This window comes from Octopus bimaculoides, chromosome 22 (genome assembly GCF_001194135.2).
Source record: "Octopus bimaculoides isolate UCB-OBI-ISO-001 chromosome 22, ASM119413v2, whole genome shotgun sequence".
In the NCBI taxonomy this organism is placed as follows: Eukaryota; Metazoa; Mollusca; class Cephalopoda; order Octopoda; family Octopodidae; genus Octopus; species Octopus bimaculoides.
Genome location: NC_069002.1, coordinates 17,317,492 through 17,324,707, shown reverse-complemented (window position 1 = coordinate 17,324,707; position 7,216 = coordinate 17,317,492). Strand labels below are relative to the sequence as shown.

General features: G+C 36.1%; 1 protein-coding gene across 4 annotated transcripts in view; it reads right to left on the bottom strand.

The window, feature by feature from the left end:
• The window catches only part of LOC106872239 (E3 ubiquitin-protein ligase NRDP1), a 209,249-nt gene that overhangs the window by 125,752 nt on the left and 76,281 nt on the right, over positions 1-7,216 (bottom strand). For 2 of the 4 annotated variants that reach the window (XM_052975811.1, XM_052975812.1), the window contains one exon: positions 3,212-3,266. The exons of the other annotated variants lie outside the window; for them this stretch is intronic. The gene's annotated coding sequence lies outside the window, so the exon portion shown is untranslated. The remainder of the gene's footprint in view (positions 1-3,211; positions 3,267-7,216) is intronic. 4 annotated transcript variants of the gene reach the window in all.

Genomic DNA, 7,216 nt, shown 5'->3' with positions numbered 1-7,216 from the left:
TGCAGAAAATAAAGAAATAACAGTAATAACGCCAGTGAAAAATAAATATTAAGTAAATTCCCTTTACATATTTATCACTTAGAAAATTTTGCTTAGAAAATATTTTTTCATTTTTAACCTCGTATATAGTACGCACTAGAAATTTTGACCTTTAAATTTTGGGAAAAAAGTGCGGATTATATTCGAGGATTTACGGTAATTATATGAACTTAATATGAATTACTATTTCTCAGACTCCCAAGCCTCACACTGCAAGAGATTTCAAGATTTTAAGTCAGTTCAAAGCAGACATAAAAACAGTCCACGATTTTATTTACTCAAACTCAAACTCAAGAATCAAAGAGTCAGCTAAAGGATAATAACTTTAATATTTCTATATTTTGCTATGGTATAAACAATGAAATAATTGGTAAGAAACTACAAGGTCATCCTTCAAATGAAATCAAAAAGCAGTTTCCTTTTGGTCTTGTTTTTTGCAATTGCTCTTTTATATTTTTTGTTTCTTTTGCCAGCTCACAAAGGACAGGATATGCAGCCTGCTCTCCTCATACCCTTAATTATTTTCAACTTGCTCACATTCCCTAACCCAAAAATCAATACCTCCAGTGAAACTACATTCCATATCTGTAACTGGCTGTGTGGTTAGATATGATTTGTAACCTTATCAATTTTTTACATAGTTACAAGACAAAAAAAAAATAAACATAAAATAAGAAAATCAATAAAAAAGTTCGGAATAGCCAAGTTGTTGAGTAAGTTGTGGTATTGTACCAAAAACCTTTATAGATGTCACATGGAATTTGAAATCTAATAAACTACCAATGGAAACAGTCAAACCTAATTAAGCCAAAAGCTTTAATTAAAAATTCTAGTCATTTATTTTTTTTTTTGCATTTTGGTCTCAGTATAGCTAAATCTTTAGTTCAAATGTAAAGCTACCAAGAAAGATTCACCCATCCACCCCAGGTTTACATCAGTGGAACACATTTACCATGTATATACCTTGATGGTCCAACCTGACAATTTGTCATCACCATCTTTCTCTCTCTTTTCCCAGTTCCAACCCTGTTACTCCCATTCTCTCCCCCATAATGTGAGTAGTCATGTAACTCCTCTGCAGCAAAACCTGTTCTAGCCCCTTTTTCTTTTCTTTTCTTTTTAAGATAGAAGGGTGCGAATTGGGGATTCAGTTGTTTTTTGTAGCAGGCAGAATGTGTTAGAGGGCTCCCCCTTTTAGTAATAAAAAAAAAGATCGTCCTCACCGCCCCCGCCACCACCGCTGCTGCCACCATCATCATTATCATTGATAATGACGACAGTGACGTTGGTCTCCTTTTATACTTCTGAAGGGAGAGGCCTCTAAGACATTCCACCTGTGACAAAAAGCAACTAAATCTTCCCCAAGTCACACTCCACTATCTTAAAAATAAAAAACAAAAACAAAAGAGAAAAGGATAACATAGGATAATGTTGTTCAAGATACACTAAACAGGAAAAGAGGGTTGCTCATAGATCCACTCAATCAGAGCTGACATGGAGCTAAACACTGACAACAATAACATCATCTGTTATCCTCTTAACCACAAACAGCTGTAATTTAAGAAGCTTACTTCCCAACCACATGGTTCAGGGTTCAGTCCCACTGCATAGCACCTTGGCCAATCAAAGCTTTGTGAGTGGATCTGGTAGATGGAAACTGAAAGAAGCTATTGTATATATCTATGTATGTGTTTCTTTGTGTTTGTGCTTGTCTCCCACCACTGCTTGATAACCGGTGATTGTATGTTTACATCTTTGTAACTTAGCAGTTTGGCAAAATAAACTGACAGAACAAGTACCAGGCTTAAAAAAAAACAGTAGGTTTAGAAGAAGACAATAAAATTAATAGTGACATGACAGATGGGAAAAAGGCAATCTACGACAGAATAAAGACAAGGCTACAGGAGAACGATAGCAACATTATTTGCAACCTTAAAAAGGTTGACTGGTGGAAATTGAACCAAGCAACAAAAAATGTGAATGAAATTCTGAAATACATCTGAACAAAAAACATTACAGAAACAAACATTGATCAAGGCAACAAGTATTGTTGTAGCAGAAAATGTGGGTGTTGATGTCAAGAAAAAGAAATATAATGGGAGTGACAAAAGAAAAAAATCCATGGTGGAAAAGAAGAATACAGGCAGGGTTAGACATGCACTCGAAGGACATTTCTGTGTTAGACTGAAAAGAGAAGGGGGAGCTTAAAAGTGAACAAAAATACAGGGCACTGAACAGGAAGTATGATATTGAAAGAAAGGACCTGAAAGAGGTAATGGAGGATCTGAAACAGCGCCCTGTTGCAAAGGAAACAAAGGTGATAAGATACGACCCAAAAATGAATGGATACCAGCAGAATGGGTTATTCAGAGTAGATCAGAAGAGATTCTACAAAGAAATAAATGGAGAGTGTACAGATGAAAAGTTGATATCAGATAACACTGAAAGTCAAAGGTTTTGGAGTGACATCTGGAGCAAAGACAAGGAGCACCAGAAGGATGCTGAATGTTTGCAAGAACTGAAAAAAACAGTAGTCTGTCCAAAACAGATAGAGCTAGTCATTTCAGTTAGGGAAATGAAGAAAATCAGCAAAAAATGGGCAACTGGAAGGCCCTGGGACCAGATGGTGTTCAAGGCTACTGGATCAAAAGATTTGGTGAATGTCATTCAGGAAAAGCTGCACAACTCAACATTTTATTAAATGCCAACCAAGTAACACCAGACTGGTTGACAATGGGTAGGACAGTGCTGTACTTGAAAAACATTGAAAAAAAGCAATACGGTAGACAATTACAGGCCGATATCCTACTTGCCACTTTTGGGGAAATTAGTTGCAGAGTCAGTGTACGGACATCTAGAAAAAAATAGAGTCCTGCCACATGAGCAGAAGGGTTGCAGGCGTAATTGCAGAGGTACCAAGGATCAACTCCTGGTAGACAAAACTGTACTTAGAGACTGCAAGAGAAGGAAAACTAAATTATCCATGTCATGGATCGATTATCGTAAGGCATACGATATGATCCCACATTCTTGGATTATGGAATGTATGAACCTATTTGGTATTGCATCGAATGTTGAGTGATTGATTGCTTGGAAAAAGTATGGTGAAGTGGAGGATGGAACTGACAGCATATGGAAGAAATTTAGGTGCTCAAAAAATAAGGAGTGTTACCTTAGTTCACTGGTAGTGAACAGCTGGCACCATAGTACATCTCTAGTGTTAGAAGCTGTGCAAAGACAATAAATAATAATAATAATAATTTGATCCTAACTGATTGGAAGTGTTATCATGTAAATTGTTTTATTGTGGTATAAAAGATGGGCTACAGCAAATATTCTGATCAATACCACAGATTTGCTTGTCTGTTGCTTAACCATAACCAGTTGAACATGTCCCTTAGTGGCTGATGATATGTGCATCTCTGACCATGAGCAGAAATAGTGCAGGAGTATCATAACCATGTGTTGAGAGGAATTCTTTGGGGTTTGGATAATTCAACTCTGGAAACATGGGTGTTTTGCTCATCATCCTTAAACAACCCTTATTCAGGGAACTTTTGAGTGGGATGGGCTACTTAACCCAAAGAAAATTCTAACTGGGCCCCACCTGCAAGGTCATGCGCTGTTTATCTTGATATGAGATCATTACGTCATGCACATATGGCTGTGATGCATGTGCTTGGTGTACCCTTATCAGACGGGTAGTCATGATGGGTAAACTGGGCTTCATATATTTTACCCCAGTGTCATTTTGGCGGCATGCACTGCTCTCTCACTCAATAATAATAATAATAATAATGATAATCATTGTCACCATCATCATTTAACATCTGTTTTCCATGCTGGCATAGACCGGATGTTTTGACAGAAGCTGGCCCGCTAGAGAACTGCACCAGGTTTCAGTCTGATTTGGTTTGGTTTCTATGGCTGGATGCCCTTCCTAATGCCAACCTCTTTACAGAGTGTGCTGGGTGCCTTGTATGCGGTAATGGCATCGATGCTTTTACATGACACTGGCATGGGTGCTTTTTACGTGGCACCAGCACAGGGCCCTCGCAGGGCAATCCTCTTCAGCAGGGTGAACAGCATTAACACTTCTGCTGTGGAGGGTGGGTGTTCTTGAGTCTGACAAAGCGCCAGATATCTCAGTCCTTTGTCATCTCTGCTGTAAGGTTCAGTGTCCTGAGGTCATCCTTCGGTACTTCATCCCATGTCTTCCTGAGTCTCCCTCTATCACGAATGCCATCCACTTTGAGTGATCAGCACTTCTTTATGGAGCTGTCTACATGTCAAAACAATGATGATGAGGAGGAGGGGGTGTAACAGGTACTCTCATTGGGAATGGCTTATTGATATCTTTCTTAAATACAATGGTAAAAATCCTTTAGGAAATCTAAATGATATCTGCAACATTTATGCTCCCTCTAAAGACATCAACTTTGACTGGGGAATCAAAACTAGCCAAAGAACTCCTTCAAAATGTCTGAGCAATGTCCTTCACATGCATATCAGTATAAAATAATACATTTTGTTTTCTCTTATTAAGCAGTCATAACAGTAGAACACAGAACACTATACAGCATGCATAAAGCAAGGTGTTGGTGGGAGGAGAAATCTGCCATAAACAAACCACAAGTTCATAATTCATAACACTGGACACAGTTCTCTTTGAGTGGAGAGTAAGATGTTTAACAATAGCACACTGCACTAGTTCAAGGTGGTTAATGAACTGGCAAGCCTGCATGGAGTGCAACAAAGACACAGAGTATTGCATAATTCATTACAAATATAATAATAATAATAATAATAATAATAAGAGAAGGGAAATAAAATCAAAGGCTAAATATACAAATTCATAGTCATATATCAGCTCTAAATATACAAACAGTGAAATAGATATTGCTTCAGTATTAGGAATATATCCAAATGCCTTTTTTTTTATTTATTTACTTATTTATTTTATTTGTTTAGATTATTTTTTTTATTTTTGTTTTTTTGAGGAAACCTCACATTAAAATACTTAAATATCATGGAGCTTAATTGATACAAATATTTAGAAATGAAAGTAAATAAAAATAGAAATTCTTATTAATATAAAATAGAGTTTGTTGGTAAAATACAAACGTTATATTCTATATAGAAAATAGAAGCTGCCTATCTAAAATAAACAACGACCCACTTGCAAGTCAATGACATTAACTGGTTTAGTAGTTGAAAACACTAAACTACTACTACTATTATTATTATTATTATTACTATTATTATCATCATCATCATTATTAATGTGGTAAACTGGCCAAATTGTTAGCATGCTTGTTCAAATTCCACCAAGGTCAACTTTGCCTTTCATCCTTTTGGGGTCAATAAAATAAGTACCAGTTGGATACTGGAGACGATATAATCAACTTACTCCCTCCCCTGAACTTACTGGTCTTGTGCCAAAATTTGAAATCATTATCATTATCACTATTATTATTATTATTATTAAGGTTAGCAACCTGCAAAACTGTTAGCATGCCAGGCAAAATGCTTAGTGGCATTTCATGTCTATATGTTCTGTATTAAAATCCTGTCAGGATCGACTTAGCTTTTCATCCTTCGGGGTTGATAAAATAAGTACCAGTTGAGTACTGGAGTTGATGTAATCAATTAGCCCCCTCTCCACCAAATTTCAGACCTTGTACCGATAAGGATTATTATTATTATTATGATTATTATTATTATTATTATTAAGCAATCTTTATTTTTTAAAAATTTTTTCCTTCAAAAACTCATATGTTGAAATCAACGGGAGTGGCCATCATCCTTAAGGGGGTGAAAGGTAGCGAACTGGCAGAATTTGTTAGCACACAGGACCGAATGCTTAGTGGCATTTCGTTCATCTTTCTATTCCAAGTTCTAACTCTGTTGAGGTGGACTTAGCCTTTCGTTCTTTTGGGGTTGTTGAAATAACAACCAGTTGAGTACTGGGGTCGATGAAATTGATTAGCCCCCTCCCCAAGAATCTCAGGTATTGTCCTTAGATTAAGATTATTAATATCAAGACAGTGAGCTAGCAGGATTGTGGGACAAAATGCATAGCAGCATTTCTTCCAGGTCTTTACAATCTGAGTTCAAATTCCGCAGAGGTTAACTTTGTTTTTCATCTTTTCAAGGTTGATGAAATAAATACAAGTACTGGGGTTGATGTAATCAACTAACCCCCTCCATCAAAACCATGTATTTGGATCACCTCAAAACAGAATGAAACACTGGTGCAGGGTTTATATGCAAATAAAGTAAAGTTTATTTGATGTGCTGTTGCTCAGTACACATGGAAGAAAATTAAATTACGAATTAAAAGCAGTTCTAGTAATGTGAACATTATCAGCCACACATTCATAGTGTATGTGTTTTGTATAGATGCCCATTTGCTGTATGTGGGATAACACAGGGGTTTTCAAACTTTTTGACTTGCAGACCCCTTTATATTTCAGGCTTTACCTTAGGGTAAATTTATACATAAATATTTGCTTAAAGTAACATATATCTTTACATTTATTTATTTAACAGTATTTAACAAATAGGTTTATTGTCAATTAAAAGATTTCGATTAAAAAACATATATAAAATCAAATCGCCCATAAAAAGTATTTGCTGTCCACCCCCTGTGGACTGCGGACCACAGTTTGAAAACCCCTGGGATAACATACAAGGAAAGCTCCTTACACAACATTGAGTGTTAGAGAAACCAAGTGTCCCCAGACTCTATCACACAGCAAATGGGTGTAAACAAAACACATACTATGTATGTACAACTGTTAATGTTTTCCATTACTAGATCTGCTTTTAATTTGTAATTTAATATATCATGTGTGTGTGTATGTATATATGTATGAGAATATACACACACACACACACATACATATATATATATATATCTCATCTATGTGTATTGACTTAGATTTGGAGGTTGGGTTTTGTGTGTGAGTGTATCAACACAGATTTTTCACATCAATATTCAAACAATTACAAAAATATAAATAAATGAGACCACCACTATTTGTTCTGCTCCCCATTAACAATACAAACTTTTGGCAGTTTCCACCTGGTTATGCTGATTATGTAATCAGGCCAACATAGCTTTTTATAATTATCATTATTATCATTTCTAAGGCGGTGAGCTTGCAAAATCATT